The 16,238-nt window shown below is 38.4% G+C and overlaps 1 pseudogene; it reads left to right on the top strand.

Annotated features, from left to right (window-relative positions):
• Positions 1–233: 233 nt before the first annotated feature.
• On the top strand, positions 234–15,419 carry LOC122738317 (annotated as a pseudogene).
• The last annotated feature ends 819 nt before the right edge of the window (positions 15,420–16,238 follow it).

The raw sequence follows: 16,238 nt of genomic DNA, 5'->3' as shown, positions 1-16,238 counted from the left end.
TAGTAAAATGGAGGCAAGGGATAAAAGGAGCCGATGGATATTTTGGGGGGACTTGTGACTTGAATCGGGGGGCTAGCTCAACCAAAGAATTGGAGGCTCATCACAAATCTTGTTTCTTTTCTCCTAAATCCAATTTGTTCCAATTTTTAAGGATACACCCGAGGTGGTTCTCCTTGTCCTTTATCATGGTAATTTGGACTAGACTACACTAAAAGACAATCACACCTGTGTCCATGTGGATGCTGACAAAAACCCAAGCATTTCTCAAGTCAGGACATCTCCAGGTTGTGGAGAAACAAGAATCCAGATGTAGCCTGGCTGATCCAATCTCAGACTATAGGGGCCCACCCGACACAACCAAGGATCCTGACAGAGGAGAAAGCACAGTGCACATCCCACCAGAGGAATCCAAGAGCCAGATGAGCAGCCCCCTTTTTACCTGTCATTACCAGGTTTTGGCACCAAAATGTAGGGGGAACTTGTGACCCGGATCAGGGGGCTAGCTCACCCAAAGAATTGGAAACTCATAGCTCATCTTGTAAAATAAAAAGATTTATTAGAAGAGAGGAATATGTAGCCAAGAGACTCAGGAAAACTGTCTCCCTTTTGTAAGAGCAGACCTGGTCTTTTGTATGTTTAAGTACAAAAGCTGTATGCAAAGCAACTGGGAGGGGAAAAACACCTGGAAGGGAAACAGCTGGGAAGGAGTGACTGGGTATGAATAGCACCCATCGATATCAATATATCATCTTTGTTCCTTGCAGACCAGGGTCTTTGTGCTAGGTCACAATGCCTGGAAGGGAGCCACAGCTACTTTTCCCTTGGGAAAGTTTAAGGATTCCTGGGGGGTTCGGGTCCCTTGTCCCACAACAGGTAGAGACAATCTTTAGGTCCCTTCCAGCTTTGAATCTCTGATCCTACTAGTCATGTCACCTCACAAGACCTCAGTTTACTCCTCTATAAAATGAGGGAGTTTGGCAAGATAGGGGTTCTTCACATTTTTCATCATGGAAAATGGTGGAAGTCTGGTGAAGCCTATAGGTTCCTACTCAAATATGATTTAAAATGCACAAAATAAAATGTGTAGGATTTCAAAGGAAACAAATTACACTGAAAAACAGGAATCCAAATATTTTTCAAAATCATTTCTGAGTTCCAGGCTAAGAACTCTTAGACTAGATGGTCTCTAAGATCCCCTGACATTGTCTGGTTCTTGTAGCTCACCTGAGAATATTAACCAGATATCCCAATAATGCCAGTAAACTTGAACCATTATTAAGTATACTTATATCCCATTTTCCAGAAGAACTACAGTGTTTCACTTTCTGCTACAAAATTCTGCGACTGGGTTATGGTAAACCCAGCTTTCTGGGTAATCAGTCAGACTTTAACATCGAAGTTGAGCTGGAAATTCCCCTTAGTTTTGATTTTCTTTCTAGTCTAGAATTATTCCCTGAGGGACAGCAGATTTCAAAGCCAGTTTGAGCAATAATAGACACATTCTGCTTGGATGCTTACAAAGACTATACCTTACTCACACATCATTCTTCTTCTTGCGTTGGTATGAAAAATAGCTTATAGGATAAAGATAACAGTCTATAATTCTGAACTTCTTGCCCAAGTATATTCTATGTACACAACTCCTGCAATCATTCAGCATGCCATCTTCTCATGCAGTCTACAGAAATGAGATTTTCTAATGATCATAGTATCATCGATTTCAAGCTACAAGAGATCTTAGGGTCCAATGAGTCTAACCTCTTTATTTTACAGATAAGAAAACTGAGGAACAGAGAGGTCAAGGTTACATAATTATTAAGTGGATGAGATAGGATTTGAATTCAGGTCTTCTTGGCTCTAAGACCACTGCTCTAAATACCACACCAACCACCTCCCTCTTTTAGGAGATTTTAAAAATACTGATTGAATATGTTTACAGGGTTCCATGGCTCAGTGACAATGTAGGTGAGGCAGGAGAAACAATCAGAGAAATGTGGTAATGCAGTTGAAAGATGAGTTTGGGAATCAGGAGGCTGGATTTGTATCCTTGCTCTGCTTTTTAACCTGGGGTAACTTGGACAAGTTACCTGAACTCCAGGCCTTACCTTCTCTACTTATAAAATGAGAAAGTTAGACTAGATTATCTCTAAGGTCCCTTCCATCTCTAAATTATATTATCCTAAAATAAGCAGTTAGTGGATCAGTAAGCAATTATGTTTATATAATATATTATATTCATTATGTTTAATATATCAATATATTTATTGTTATCTAAGTTTATAATAATTTTATATCTAATATATTTATGTGCTTATATAATATATAATATGTGATATTTATTATGTTCATAGTATTCTAACATTATATTAATTATGTTTATGTAACATGTTCATCATATTTATATTATGTTTATATAATATGTCAAGCCTATTATGTGCCAAATACTATGCTTAGCATCGGGGATGCAAAGAAAGGGGAAACACAGTGCCTACATTCTAATGGTGGGAGTAAGAGGAAAGAAGATGTAAATTACTATATGTATACAAGATATATATGGAGTAAATAGCATCTGAGAGGAAAAGGCATTTGTATCTCTCAGGATGGATGGAATGGACTTGACTCATGTGGAAGGTGGGCTTTAAATTGAATCTTAAAGGAAGCCAGGAAGACAAAAAGATGGGGATGAGGGGATAAAAACTCTAGGAATGGAGGAAAGGAAAGGAGGGTAAAGATGAATGGACAGGGGCAGCTAGATGGCGCAGTGGTTAAAGCACTGACCCTGGATTCAGGAGGACCTGAGTTCAAATCCGGCCTCAGACACTTAACACTTACTAGCTGTGTGACCCTGGGCAAGTCACTTAACCCCAATTGCCCTGCAAAAAAAAAAAAAAAAAAGATGAATGGACAATAAAAGATGGGAAAAACATTAATAACAATGACAAGAGGAAACTTCAAGGGTCTCTCATTTCATGGGTTTGGGCTCTCCTGCTCCAGACGCAGCTCTTAGTTCTTTCGTGACTTCAGAGTTGATTTTTGAGAGCAGCTGAGGCAGAAGATCTGAGGCCAAAGATATTCATCACCAAGAAACCAACCTGATGATGAACCATTTTGAACTTAGCTAGGCTGGTATTGAAGCACAAACACTCAGTCCAACACCAGGCCTGAACTCAAAGCCTTTCATCAGGAGAGATCCTTCCCCAGCTTGAACTCAAGTAACCTATCCCTCTGGAATCCAGGGTCACCATCTTGCCATGATGAGAAATCTGAATTGAATCTCAGAGGAGGCCTCATCATCATCATCATCAGCATCACAACAACATTAGGAGCAGCTGGGTGGCTCAGTGGATAAAGCCCTGGCCCTGAATTCAGGAAGACCGGAAGTTCCGCCTCTGACACTTGACACTTACTAGCTATGTGACCCTGGGGAAGTCACTTAATCCTCATTGTCCTGCAAAACAAAACAAAATGCAAATGGATGAGGAAACAATTGCTCTGCTAGGGAAAATTACTAGCCCAAGGGCAGCAGGCTAGCATGTGTTAGGAAGAGGACAAATAACAATTCTTCATTTTCCCAAACTGGACAGATCTGGGTCTAGGTGGAGGGAAGGGAGGGAAGGTATCTGAAGGAAAGCAGATCATTGAGCCTACAGGTCTATGGGCTGAGGACAAGAAGAGCTGCCCTTGATTTACCCTATTCCACATACATTATCTCATATGATAATCCTATAAGATAAATAGTACAAGTGGTATTAATCCCATTTTACAGGTGAGGACACTAAAGTCCAAAGTGGTGTTGACTGCCAGGACACAAACAGGGGATTCTCACTCCACTTCAGTTTTCTGGTCACCCAGCCAAGCTGCCTCTCATTAAGGAGACTGAGAGAGTGGTCTTGCTTAACCTACCTATGGGAATGAGAGGGCAAAATGTATGTCTTTGGGAAAGAATTATTTCTTCTTGAGCCTTCAGATGCAAAATGAGTCAATTACAAAAACCAATGAAGCAGTATAAAAGCCATGCCAGTTCGTCATTTGTGTTTTTCCTTGATTTTTCACACGTCTATAGCCCTATACAAATTATCTTATTTTCAAGTGCCACTTTCTCCAATCCTCCTTCTCTCAGCTCCTCATCCCCAACAAAGTACAATCCTATCTATGTGACCTTGACATGTTATTCAGCTTCTATGATGCTCAGTTTTTTTGTTTTGGTTTAGTCATTTTGGTCATGCCTAACTCTTCATGACCATTTTTAGGTTTTTCTTGGCAGAGAAATTGAAGTGGTTTGCCATTTCATTCTCCAGTTCATTTTAGAAATGGAGAAACTGAAGCAAACAGGGTTAAGTGATTTGCTCAGGGTTGGACAGCTAGTGTCTGAGGTGAGATTTGAACTTATAGTCTTCCTGACTCCAGGCCCTGCACTTTATTGACTGTGTCACCTACCTGTCTGAGATTCAGTTTGCTCCTCTGTAAAATGAAGGGATTGTATTTAATGCCCTCCAAAATACTTTCCCTCTAAAATGCCACATATAGTATGATCTTTCTCCATTTTCTGGAATAACATCCCTTTGCAACTCCATCCTTTATTTCTCTCTCCTACTTTTATCTTCAACACATTGCAGAGAGGTAGGGGAGGGAGAGCCAATATAGTCTTGCACCTGTCTCATCAGACTGGTAGCCAGCTGGTCCTCCTGAGGTAATTGGGGAAAGGGCACCCACATGCCTGTGCCTGCTTTCATCATTTCTGATGAGATTCTTACCCAGAAAGGAATAATGGGAAATCATCACTGAGGGAGGCCTTATTTCCTCTAGGAACGCACTAGTATGCACTGGATTCCTTTGTGCATGAAGATCAGCTACAGAATGAGTATTGTCTGTATATTCCAGCGTGGGTAATAGGTCAGAAGTCCTTTCCAAACCCAATATACATAAGGATCACATCTGCAGCTATAATTTTCAGTGTGTAGGCATTTGACACTCAGTTTCACCACCTCCCAGGCAACTTCACACCTTCAGAAAACAAGAGTAATCTTGGGTTTGCCTTTTAGTCTTTAATAATTGCCCCAGGAGTTAGTTTGTCTTCTCAGGCCAGTTTTCCAGTACCCCATTAGCTGTGCTATAATATTAAAACTGGGGAGGGATTTGAAACTGAAAGCTGCCAAGCTTGGCCCCAAGGAAAGGGGAGAAAATACACCTTTATCTCTTAAAAGGGAAAGACTATATGTGTGGAACACTGGATACGTTATTATATTTGGTCGATGTATTGGTTAGTTTTGTTAAACTGCTCCCGCTCCCCTCCCCTCCTTCTCCTCTCCCCCTCCCCCACCTCCCTCTAGTGCTTTCACTCTCTGGCTGTGGTTCTGACTCTCACTGTCCGCCTTTATCTCTCTTTGTTTATCTGTTTATCTCTCCTTATCCCTCTGCCAACGTCTCTCACACAAACTTTCATGCACACAAGGGAACTGTCTCTCATTGGGTAGGAGATAGATACATTCAGAAATTATTGTGTTATAAAAACACAAGTTGAGATTGGACTTGCACTTGGATAGAGACTGGACTTGCAAAGCACTGCTGTGTGATGCTCCTGGGCAAGGATTCTCCTTCTTTCAATGTGGCTCAGCAATTTATAATCCTAGAGAATTGCTAGAAATCTGAGAGCTTAAGTGACTTGCCCAAAATCACACAACCAATTGTTATTTGAGGTTATACTTGGATTCAAGTTGGTCATTTCTTAAAGGCTTCCCTAATTTTTTTAAAAAAGAAAATATGAGGGGTAGCTAGGTGGCTTAGTGGATAAGAGCACATGGCCCTGGGAGTCAGGAGGACCTGAATTTCAAATCCAGCCACAGACACTTGACACTTACCAGTTGTGTGACCCTGGGCAAGTCCACTTCATGCCCTATTGCCTCAACAAAAAAATAAAGAAAAAGAAAAGAAAAAATATGAGAAATTGGATTTAACTTAAATTGTACTGCATTTTCCTTTCTCCTACCTTATTTCTGTTCAACTTCAGGTCCCCCAAACAAAGTTGCTATGAATATTATGAAAGGCAATGTAGTGCTAGAGAAAAAGCATAGTAGTAGGCATGGAGCCAGAAAGCCTCAGCTTACCTTTGAACTCTTCCACTAACTCCCCTTGGGACCTTGAGTTAGTCCTCAGTCTCAATTTTCTTATTTGTAAAATGATGATATTTCCTAGCAGCCAGATACCTTCACAAGATTATTTTAAAAATTGAATGAGATAATGTATGTTCAGCATCTTGTAATGCAGAGTCCTTTTTAAACATGAAATATGATGATGATATTAAGTCTGAAATGTATTTATGATTGGGCTAGTAGAGAAAGGGATGGAGATTATAAATGAGGTAAAAAATTGGGGAAAGAAGGGGAACAGTTTGTTTTTTAAATGTTAAAGATGATCAAGGTGTAATTAAAAGGTCACTAGTTCAAAATGGAAGGTCAAATCTCAATTTGGATAAATCATTTTACCCTAAATTTATTATTTTCTTATCTGTGAATCTATGTGGATGCTTAGATGATCGGTGATCTCAATCATATATGTCTTTCATCAGATAGTGAAGATCATAGCCTATCTACTCTTTTCATTTGTATAACTCTGTCCAAATATCCTCTTATCAATCTGCCACAAACATTCACCCATCATGTTTAGGGTACTCTCTGGGTCTTTTGGTGTTTCTCCCAGACTCATCTATTCCAGAAATGTATTGACTTCTACGATTTAGAATGTAAGTTCTTGAGGGCAGACATTATTTGGTTTTTGCATTTATGTAACTACAGCTTTTCATGGTGCCTGGCACCGAGTAAACTTAAGAAATACTTTTTTACTTACCTGGGTAGTCATTTGTCCTTAATTTCACCCTTCCTACATGAACAACCCCACCGCCTTTTCTGATCATACATCTTTGCTCCTTTTTTAATGACACCTTGGGTATACAATTTCATTATAGGTAATATAATAGAGTCTATTAATGTCTCCCATGTATCCGTTCCATTTTCTTTTGGATGATTTACAATATTGGGTTCCTGGATAGTTTCTATATTCCATGATTCTGAGCCAGATGGCATACCCTAGAGAAACATTGGAGGAATATATGGATTTTTGTTTTTTGATGAAACATCCGCAAATTAATTCCAACCTGATATCTTTTACCAAATGAATTCTGGGCCCAGTTTTCCTCCACTGCAAGAATATGTCCAAGATGTGTGAACTAACAGGGCCAACTCCATGGGTTGTCACTCCAACTACATATTGTAGGCCAGACAAAAGTAATTCTTCATTAACAGACAGAGGATAGTAAATTTAAATTTTGATTTCTTATCATCTTTTTAGGAGATTATGCAATACACTGAGATTTGATAACATCAGCACAAAGTCATCCCGGAAAGAGGAGCATAAGGGAGTACCTGCCTATCTATAGAAATCCATTTCCATCTGGATTCTACACTGGAAATTCTCACTAATTGTAAGCATGTGTTTCCTATTGTAATTCTAAGTTGACAATAACTATACAATTGGTCAAAGAATTTTTCTCTATTGCATCTAACAAGAAGTGAGTTTAGCACAATCATGGGAGATATAATGTTAAGAGAAGATCCTTTTAAGATACCATCCGTGGTTTATAAAATCAAATGCTTTTTTAGATCAACAAATAAGTAGCACAATGGTGTATACCTTTCAATGATATATGTAAATGCAAATGTATGCCTGCTATAAATAGCACTTATGAAAGTCTACCAATTCTTTTCTTATATTACATCAAGGTTGTTTCCCTATACATGTAAATTATTATCATAATGTTGTTTATAGAGATTAAAAAGCAAATATGACTTCCAAGTAACTGAAGAAGTGGTTAGGACATTTGGTCATTTGACAGTAATTTATATAAACATATTCATGGAAACATTTTAATTGGCTGTATTGATATGTAAGACTAAGTATAAAATAAACCATTTTAAAGACTTTAGACATATACATTAGTATAGGTAGTATAGTATAGTAAAAAGTAGGCTCATTGCTATTAATATCATCTATTACTGTTTTCAGATGTAATAACATACATTATTTTCTCCAATCATTCTATATGTTCTCAGCCTTCAGGCATCTTGAGAAATGATCCCTCAGTGTCTTTAACACTGTGTCACCTCAAGCACAGGCTTGTCTGGTTATACTTGACCCTTCCAGTCAAGCTTCTCTTCCCATTTTTCCCTATCAGGGACTATGAGGTTAAAGTCCAAAGTGATGACTACACTGCTATTTGTGGAATAAAGGGGCTATTGTAGAAGTCTTGTCAGATTTTTTTTTGTCTATTGTCATCTGCATTTCATCCTAATGTTCTTGTAATGGATCTGGATGAATTGTGTCTCATGTTAAGTTTTCTGCAAACTCATTTTCCTCATTTACGTTACATTGCTTACAAAGCAATGCTTTCTAATAATTATCTACCACTGTCTTCCATAAAATTTTACAATCAACCAGTCAATAAGTATATAATACCACCAACTATGTGCTGAACACTGTGCTAAATTTAGTCAATCAATAAACATGTATTAAGGATCTACTATGTACCCTACACTGCACTACATGCTGGGGATACAAAAAGTGATAAAGATGTTTCCTCACTTCAAGGAGCTTGCAACATAATAGTGGAGACAACAAATATGCACAAACAATATAAAATACAGGATAAATAGGAAATAATTAAAAAGGGAAGGTCCTAGAATTAAGAGAAGTTGGGAAAGGCTTCCTGTAGATGATGGGATTTTAGTTGGGACTTAAAGGAAGACAAGGAAGTCAATATTTGGTAGATAATGAGGGAGAGCATTTTACACATGGGAGACAACCAGAGATAGCCAAATCTTATGGGATAGCACAATAATAAGTATACACAGAACATAGGAATGCCAGCCCACACTTGCTATTTATTCTCTTTATAATTGAAATTCGTTAAATAGGTCAGGTTGGAGTCACTTCAATTGCATACTATACCTTCTCAACTTCTAATTTTTTTTTTGGATCTTTAATGAAACAAGTTAGTTGTCTAACTTTATATAGGGAGTTCATTTGGAAATGATGCCAAAAAAAGGAAATGATGCCAACATTGGTAACCAGTCTTTTTCTGGATGTTAAGATAATCAACTCAATTAATGGTATTAGAGATATACAATTAGAGGAGGCCTCAGAGCCCATCCAGTCCAACCTTCTCCTTTTGAAAATAAGTAAACTGAGGCCTAGGCAATTTAAATGACTTGGCAGAGGTCACATGGGTAATATTTCCAATTTGTGTGTGTGATATTAAACCATCTTACCATGTCCAATATCTTCCAACTCTCATACTTAAAGTTAGACTCATGGTCAATAGATATGAGGTTTCTCAGTATAATCTGGAGAATCTTTGACCTCTTGTTTCTTGAATTCTGAACTATATACATACATGCATAATACATATACACACATACATATATACACACAAGCAAACATAACCAGCAGCCTTCCCTATGCAGAATTTTGCATTGAAGTCACTGAAAATTAAAGTAAACATTGATTCAATTTTAAGGGTAGGGAGTCTTATCATGTTCTTTATAGAATCTTCCTCCATCTCACTCCCTACCCATATGTTGGTACATAAGCTTCAATGATCTCCATGTGTTGGCCCTTTTGTTGATGCTCATGACTACCACTGAGATGCAAAATGATGACGATTTACATAAAATATTATTTTCCTTTTGTCTTTAGACACACAGTCAAACCAACCCTACTAAATCCCAGATTCTCCTTTCCAAAGAGAAACTGCAAGCAGCTCCTTCTATCACTACATATCATCTGTGAAAGGAGGCTAAAAACACCTACCCAATCGTGTTGTTATCAAGAAATGTCGTTGGAAACCTTAAAGCATTTATTAATGTTATTATGTAGTAAAATGAGGAGGAGGGAGGATAAGAGAAGTTGCAGAGACAGCAGGTAGGGTATTCTGGAGTCAGAAGCTATTCCAAAAGAGCCCCTATTAAATTTTCAGTGTGAGCATTTACACCTCTGGAATCCATAAATGCTACATATCAGGGCTTTATTTATGTTTGGTTTTGCTCTAGATTTTAAAGAAAGTGATGGGAAAAATGTTAATGAGGAAGACTAAAGTTAAAACCGTGTCATGCTACATGCCACCCTAGATCCACCAAGCCAATTGTTAAATAGATTACTAGCACATCCCTGTCTGTTGGCAAAAGCAAGCCATACTACACAGATAGCTAGGGAAACTACTGCAGGGAATGTCAACAAAGCAGTGATTAAATCTCAGTAATGATGAATGTACTGAATAGTCCATGCCCATGCTTATGGGGATTTTTGTATTTAGTTACATATGTCCATGTTTTAACTCCCCTGACCGTATTGGAATATGAGCTCCTTGAGGGAAGGAACTGTTTTGTTTTTGCTTTTGTAATTAATATAACATGTAGTTTCTTGCACATAATTGATGCTTAGCAAACTTCTGTTAAATCACCTGATTTAAGTCACACTAGAGGCAACATTTGATATGATCTTTCTACAGTGTATAAGTATAAGAACCAGGTCTATAAAGGCCAATAGGGAGACCTGCTCAGGGGCAATGATTATTTTCCATTAATTCAGTTGTGAATCCATTTTGTTTCTTTCATCTCTATATAAATTCATTCATTCTCTGAGTTTTATTAATGGGGTGCTTCAAAGGGAATTGGTTCCAACACAGCACCAGGTTGCTGTCAGAGAATAAAGTTCCTAGACTTCCTGGGGTAGAGCAATGAGTAAGAGAAGGGAGAAATCTCCCAAAGTGTTCCCAGATCTTTCTGTTGTATGAGAACCTCAGATATAGAGCTATATTGTTTGCCATCATATCAGGTCATCAGAATTACAAACTCAGAGAAAATGTCAGTATTTCTGTCTTATTTCCAACCAGGATTTAGTCCTGAGATAATGAGGAAAAAAAGAGGCATGTGCATAGTTACATGTTCTGGTCAAATATTCTTAATGCTTCACTGGATGTCCCAGAGAGGAAGCTCTATTTTGGAATCTAGCCTGGATTTGTTGAGCTACCCTGGGTGAGTCATTTAATAACATCTGGTTTCCCTTCTGTGAAATGAGTTCTGCTCCATAACTCAAGTGTAGTAGAGAAGATTTTGGGATAAAATGAGGAAAAAACCATTGTCAGAGCTAAAATGAGTTTTCAAAGTATTTATTTTAAAAATAAATACTTCAGAAAACAAGGCAATGAATGAGTACATCTAGACTGAAAATCTCCACAGAGAACATAGTGCTCATGCTGGAGGGTAGTACCATCTACAGAGGGATAAGGACTGGACCTATGATTTCATCAAAAGTAGAGGACTCCCAGGTGAGGAAATTCTCTCTACAAATACAGGTTACCATATTCTGTGCTAATTATAGATGTAGAACACCAAGAGGTCAAGTAATTTGCCCATGGTTACACAACTACTATCAATTAGGACTCAAGCCCAGGAATTTACTTGCTTCAAGACTTGCTGTCGGCCACTTTGCCTATGCTGACTTCTTAGCACCAGTTGGTCATGTGCAGAGGAGAAAGCACAAGGTTTATAGCAAAAGAACTTAGACCATGAGCTCTGCTTCTGCTGCTAATACCATGGTGACCTTGGCAAGTTCATTAGTTCTCTGAGGTTGTTTATCAATTTATAAATTGAGTTAGAGAACTTGAACTATCTACTCTTATAGAATTTTGTCAGTTGGAAGTGCTTTGAGAAACTGTAATTTGATATGCAAATGTGAAGTGTGGAAGATCATCACTGGAGAGATTTATGTGTTTGAATGCTTAGGTGGTACAGCAGAGGCAATCCTAGACCTGGAGTCCAAGAAGACCTAAATTCAAATCTGACATCAGCTATTTACTAGCTGGATGACCCTTGACAAGTCCATTTAAACATCCATCCATCTCAGTTTCCTCATCTACAAAGGAGGCTAATAATAGTCACTTACCTCCCATGGATTGTTGTGAGGGTCAGATGAGATAATAGTTGTAGAGTACTTTGTAAACCATAAAGAGTTGTATAAATGTTAGCTATTATATCTATGTCTGTGTGTATACACATATACATGCACATACACATATATACACACATATTCATGAACATGAGCATGACCATGCACATGTATATGTACATATATTGAGCAAACAAGGGGCAAGCACAGGGCTTCTGAATCCCCCCAGGACATTTCAGTGACTGTGCTGGGTTTACAGTTGAAAGCACCTTGGTCATTTGAAGCCAGATGATGCAATTGAAGACATTGAATCCATTTTGGCTTTGTATCCTGTTGGCCCTCATCCCCTAGGAGCTACTTACTTGACCAAATTGTGGGAATTTAACTACACAGCTCTCAACAGTTCAGCAGTAAATTATTAAAGTTGTTAGCAGTATTATCCAGAACCCACCTGTATGTTACCACTCCATAGGCAGTCCATGGGGAAGTGAAACTGTGCCTCTACATATTTAATAAAGGATAAAATTATGAATTGTAGCCTGAAGTCAATGAAGATCTGAGTCAAATCCAGCTTTAGATACTCACTAGCTATGTGATTCTGGGCAAGTCATTTAATCTCTGTTTGCTTCAATTTCCTCATCTATAAAACAGAAAAATTATAGCACTTACCTTCCATGTTGTTGTGAGGAACATATGAAATAATAATTGGTGAATTTATGAGTATAGTACCTGGCAGATGGTAAGCAACTACGTAAATGCTAGCTATTATTAACAATAATGAATACAAATAATATCAACTAAACATGGTTGTTACTAACAGCTGGCATTAAATAATATTTTAAGGGTTTGCAAAATGTGTTTGACACATATCATCTCATTTTAGATTTGGAGTCAGAAAAGATCTCACATCTACCCTAGGCCCTCATTTTATAGGTAAGAAAACGCTGAGGCCCAGGGAAGTTAAGAGACTATGTCCAAGGTCAAATAGGTGATAAATATCAAAGCAATGATTTGAACCCACATCCTCTGACTTGACTAGTGCTTCTTCTACCTCCCTAATTCAATCCTTCCATGGATCTAAGATCTCAACAACATGGTTCGTGCCTTCAATGTCACAGGTCACAGCCCTCACATACTTTCTCAAGCCATGGGCTCCTTATTCATGTCCTCCTATGGATCTCCAAAAAGGTCTTAACCAAGTATGCTGTCAGTCTTCTTTTGGTCCTGTAAAATTCTGTGAGTACCTGACCAGTCCAAGCCATCCTATTTTCTAATTATTCATGTTTTTGATTGTAATTTTTTAGACACTTTGGTGCAGAACATCATTATAACGCATAACAGACCACCATGCTTCTTTACATTGCCCTTTGGCTCACCCACGATTTTTATTCTTTGGAAGTGTGGTGTACCATTATTCATAGCCATATTGCAATAATGGAAGAATATTCATCTTGGTTCTTTGTTTTAGGGGGAACAGCTTGTGATTATTGAAAGATGCGGCATATTTCTCTAAGGCAATTCCTCTTACTCCTCCTCTCTTGTGAGTATAGCTCATTGTCCATCTGCAATGCCTATCTGAGGGTTCACATGTACTGCTGGACTAACTCAATGGGCTGCCCATCCAACTGAATCTCCTAGTTAAGGAAGCAACTAAATTATCTAGAAGTTGAGCCTCTAAGCATTCTCGAGTGAATCATCTGGATTATTGCCTTAATTTTCCACTTCATGGTTTCATGATACACAGCTGAAGTCAAGTAGGAAGAGAAGTAAAAACCAGAAGAATAACAATTAAAGCACATTTACATAGAACTTTATAGCTCCAGAGCATGACACAAACACAGAATCTTATTCCATCCTTAAAATTGCTCGTCACCAGAGAAAGTACTGTTAGGGCATCTCTTAGAGGAAAGAGTGCTCTACTAGTGTGAATTTCCAGCTCTGAAATTAGCCAACTGTGAGTGTGGGCTAGTGACTTCCCCTCCCTGGGCTTTGATTTCCTCATGTGTAAAATGGAAGAATGGATTAGATCATGTCCAGCAAACTGCTTTGTTGAACCATATTAAAATTTACTTGGAAATATTAACAAAATAAATCAAAATACAGTATAACACATAATGTTAAATGTAGTTTTCTAAGTAAATAATGCTACCTGCACTATTTCGATTTAAGTTTGACACCACTGGATTAAGTTGCCTCCCCTTCCTTCCTTCCTTCCTTCCTTCTTCCGTCTTCCTTTCCTTCCTTCCTTCCATTCGTCCTTCTTTCCTCCCTCCTTCCTTTCCTTTCTTCCTTCCTTCTCCTCAAATGATGGTCACTAGCTTATTTCATGTTATACCTGCACTCAAAATAAGCCATCATTTACCACCTTTTCCTGAGCACAGTGATACTGTTTTAACAAGATCTCCAAGACAAAGGAATCAAGTGTCAGGTATTAAAGACTCATCAAACCACAGGCATCACAGACTTTATGGTTTTAGTCTGGTCCTTTGGACCTTTACACAAAATTTGGACATTTACAAAAATCACACTTTTGTTTAAGCAAATTAATAAAAGGCAGACCCTTTCCACGCTAACCAGAAGAGAGATCTATATGGCATTGTGCTTGGTTTACGTTGTAATTTTAAAAGGAAACTGTCACAATGTCCAGTAGCCCTAGAAGTTCCCTAGATGAAAGAGGGAGGTGTCCTCAAATTTCTCACTGCAAGAACCCATTTGGGTGGCATTAATTTGGACTTCCAGTTGGAATATATATCTACAAAGAAAGAGTGGATGTGCATCTACATCATTAATTTGAAGAGAACTTGGGAAAAACTTCTGCTCTCATGCTCATAGCTCATTGTTTGCCATTTTGAAAATCCTGCTGATGTTAGTGTACATCGCATCCAGAACACTGGCCAGCAAGCTGTTCTGAAATTTTCTGCTGATACTGGTGCTACAAACCTATTGCTGGATGCTTCACCCCAGGCATCTTCACTAACCAGATATAGGCAACTTTTGGGGAACTGATCCTCAGGCAGATCACCAACCTCTGACCTGAAGCATCATATGTTAACCTCCCAACCATTACAATTGTGCAACATGGATCACCACTTTGCTATATGGACATTGCCCTTCCATGCAACAACAAGGAGCTCAGTCTGTGGATCGGATGTGGTGAATGCGGCCCATGAAGTCCTGTATATGCATGTATCCATCTCCCATAAACACCCATGAAGTGATGCCTGATCTTTACTTCTGCAGGAATCCAGAAGAGATTGAGAATGGAAGAGCAGGCCACAGCTAAGAAGGTAGTGACAAAGGAGGAATTTCAGGGTGAATAGACTGCCCCTGCTCCAAATTCACTGCTCCTCAACCAGAGGTGGTTGGATTGGTATGAAGGAATGCAGGTGCCATCTGTGCCCATTCAGCAGGTTCCCTACTGAAGACTGTAGTGCTCATCTGCACCAAGGACTGGTCTATGGCTCCTACTGTTCAGTCCACTGAGTGGTAAGGACTACCACAGAGTGGTCCTAAATTTTACCCCAGGTGCTCTAATAGTAAAGGAAAAGATTCTTGAAGTAAAATAAATCTTAATTTCTTAAAACAAAAAACAGCAACCAGAAAGAACCAACTCTCAATCAAATCTTTAAAGAAAACTCTTTTTCCTCATAAACAGCCTCATTTCAAATGAGCAAGTGGCTAGCATACAGAGGCAGGGGTTCTGAAGTTGCCAGGAAGCACAACCCAATACTGAATGAAATGAAGATTCTCCAATCATGCAAATAGTTCTATCAGTGAAGACAGACAAGCTAGATAGTCCAGGACAATCAATAAAACCAGTTACTTGATGCTAGGGTGTTCTGTTGTAAAAGATGTGGTCACTTCAAATTAGCTGAGGTTGGTAGAAGAAGGTGTTAACTAGGGGCAACCTGACAAAAGGCTGCTTGAATTATAATTTTAGATATGGTGTGTAAGTTAAAGACAAACAGGCATTTTATAACTGAAAGGAAGAGGGGGAAAATTTTATTTACTAACTACAGAACTGTAAACACCAAGAGGGCAAAGTCTGTCTTATCTCTCTCTGAGCCCAGACAATGCATTGCATAGAGGAAATATTAATAAATATTTCTTTTCTTGAATTATATATGCCTTATTACCCTTACTAGATTATAAATTCATTGAAAAAAGAGATGATATTTTATGTGTCTTCCTATCTCCCCCAATGTCCAGTCCTTATTAAACACTTAATAAATGTTGAATGA

Source organism: Dromiciops gliroides, chromosome 2, assembly GCF_019393635.1.
Source record: "Dromiciops gliroides isolate mDroGli1 chromosome 2, mDroGli1.pri, whole genome shotgun sequence".
Classification (NCBI taxonomy): domain Eukaryota; kingdom Metazoa; phylum Chordata; class Mammalia; order Microbiotheria; family Microbiotheriidae; genus Dromiciops; species Dromiciops gliroides.
This window is presented reverse-complemented; position numbering and strand designations above follow the sequence as displayed.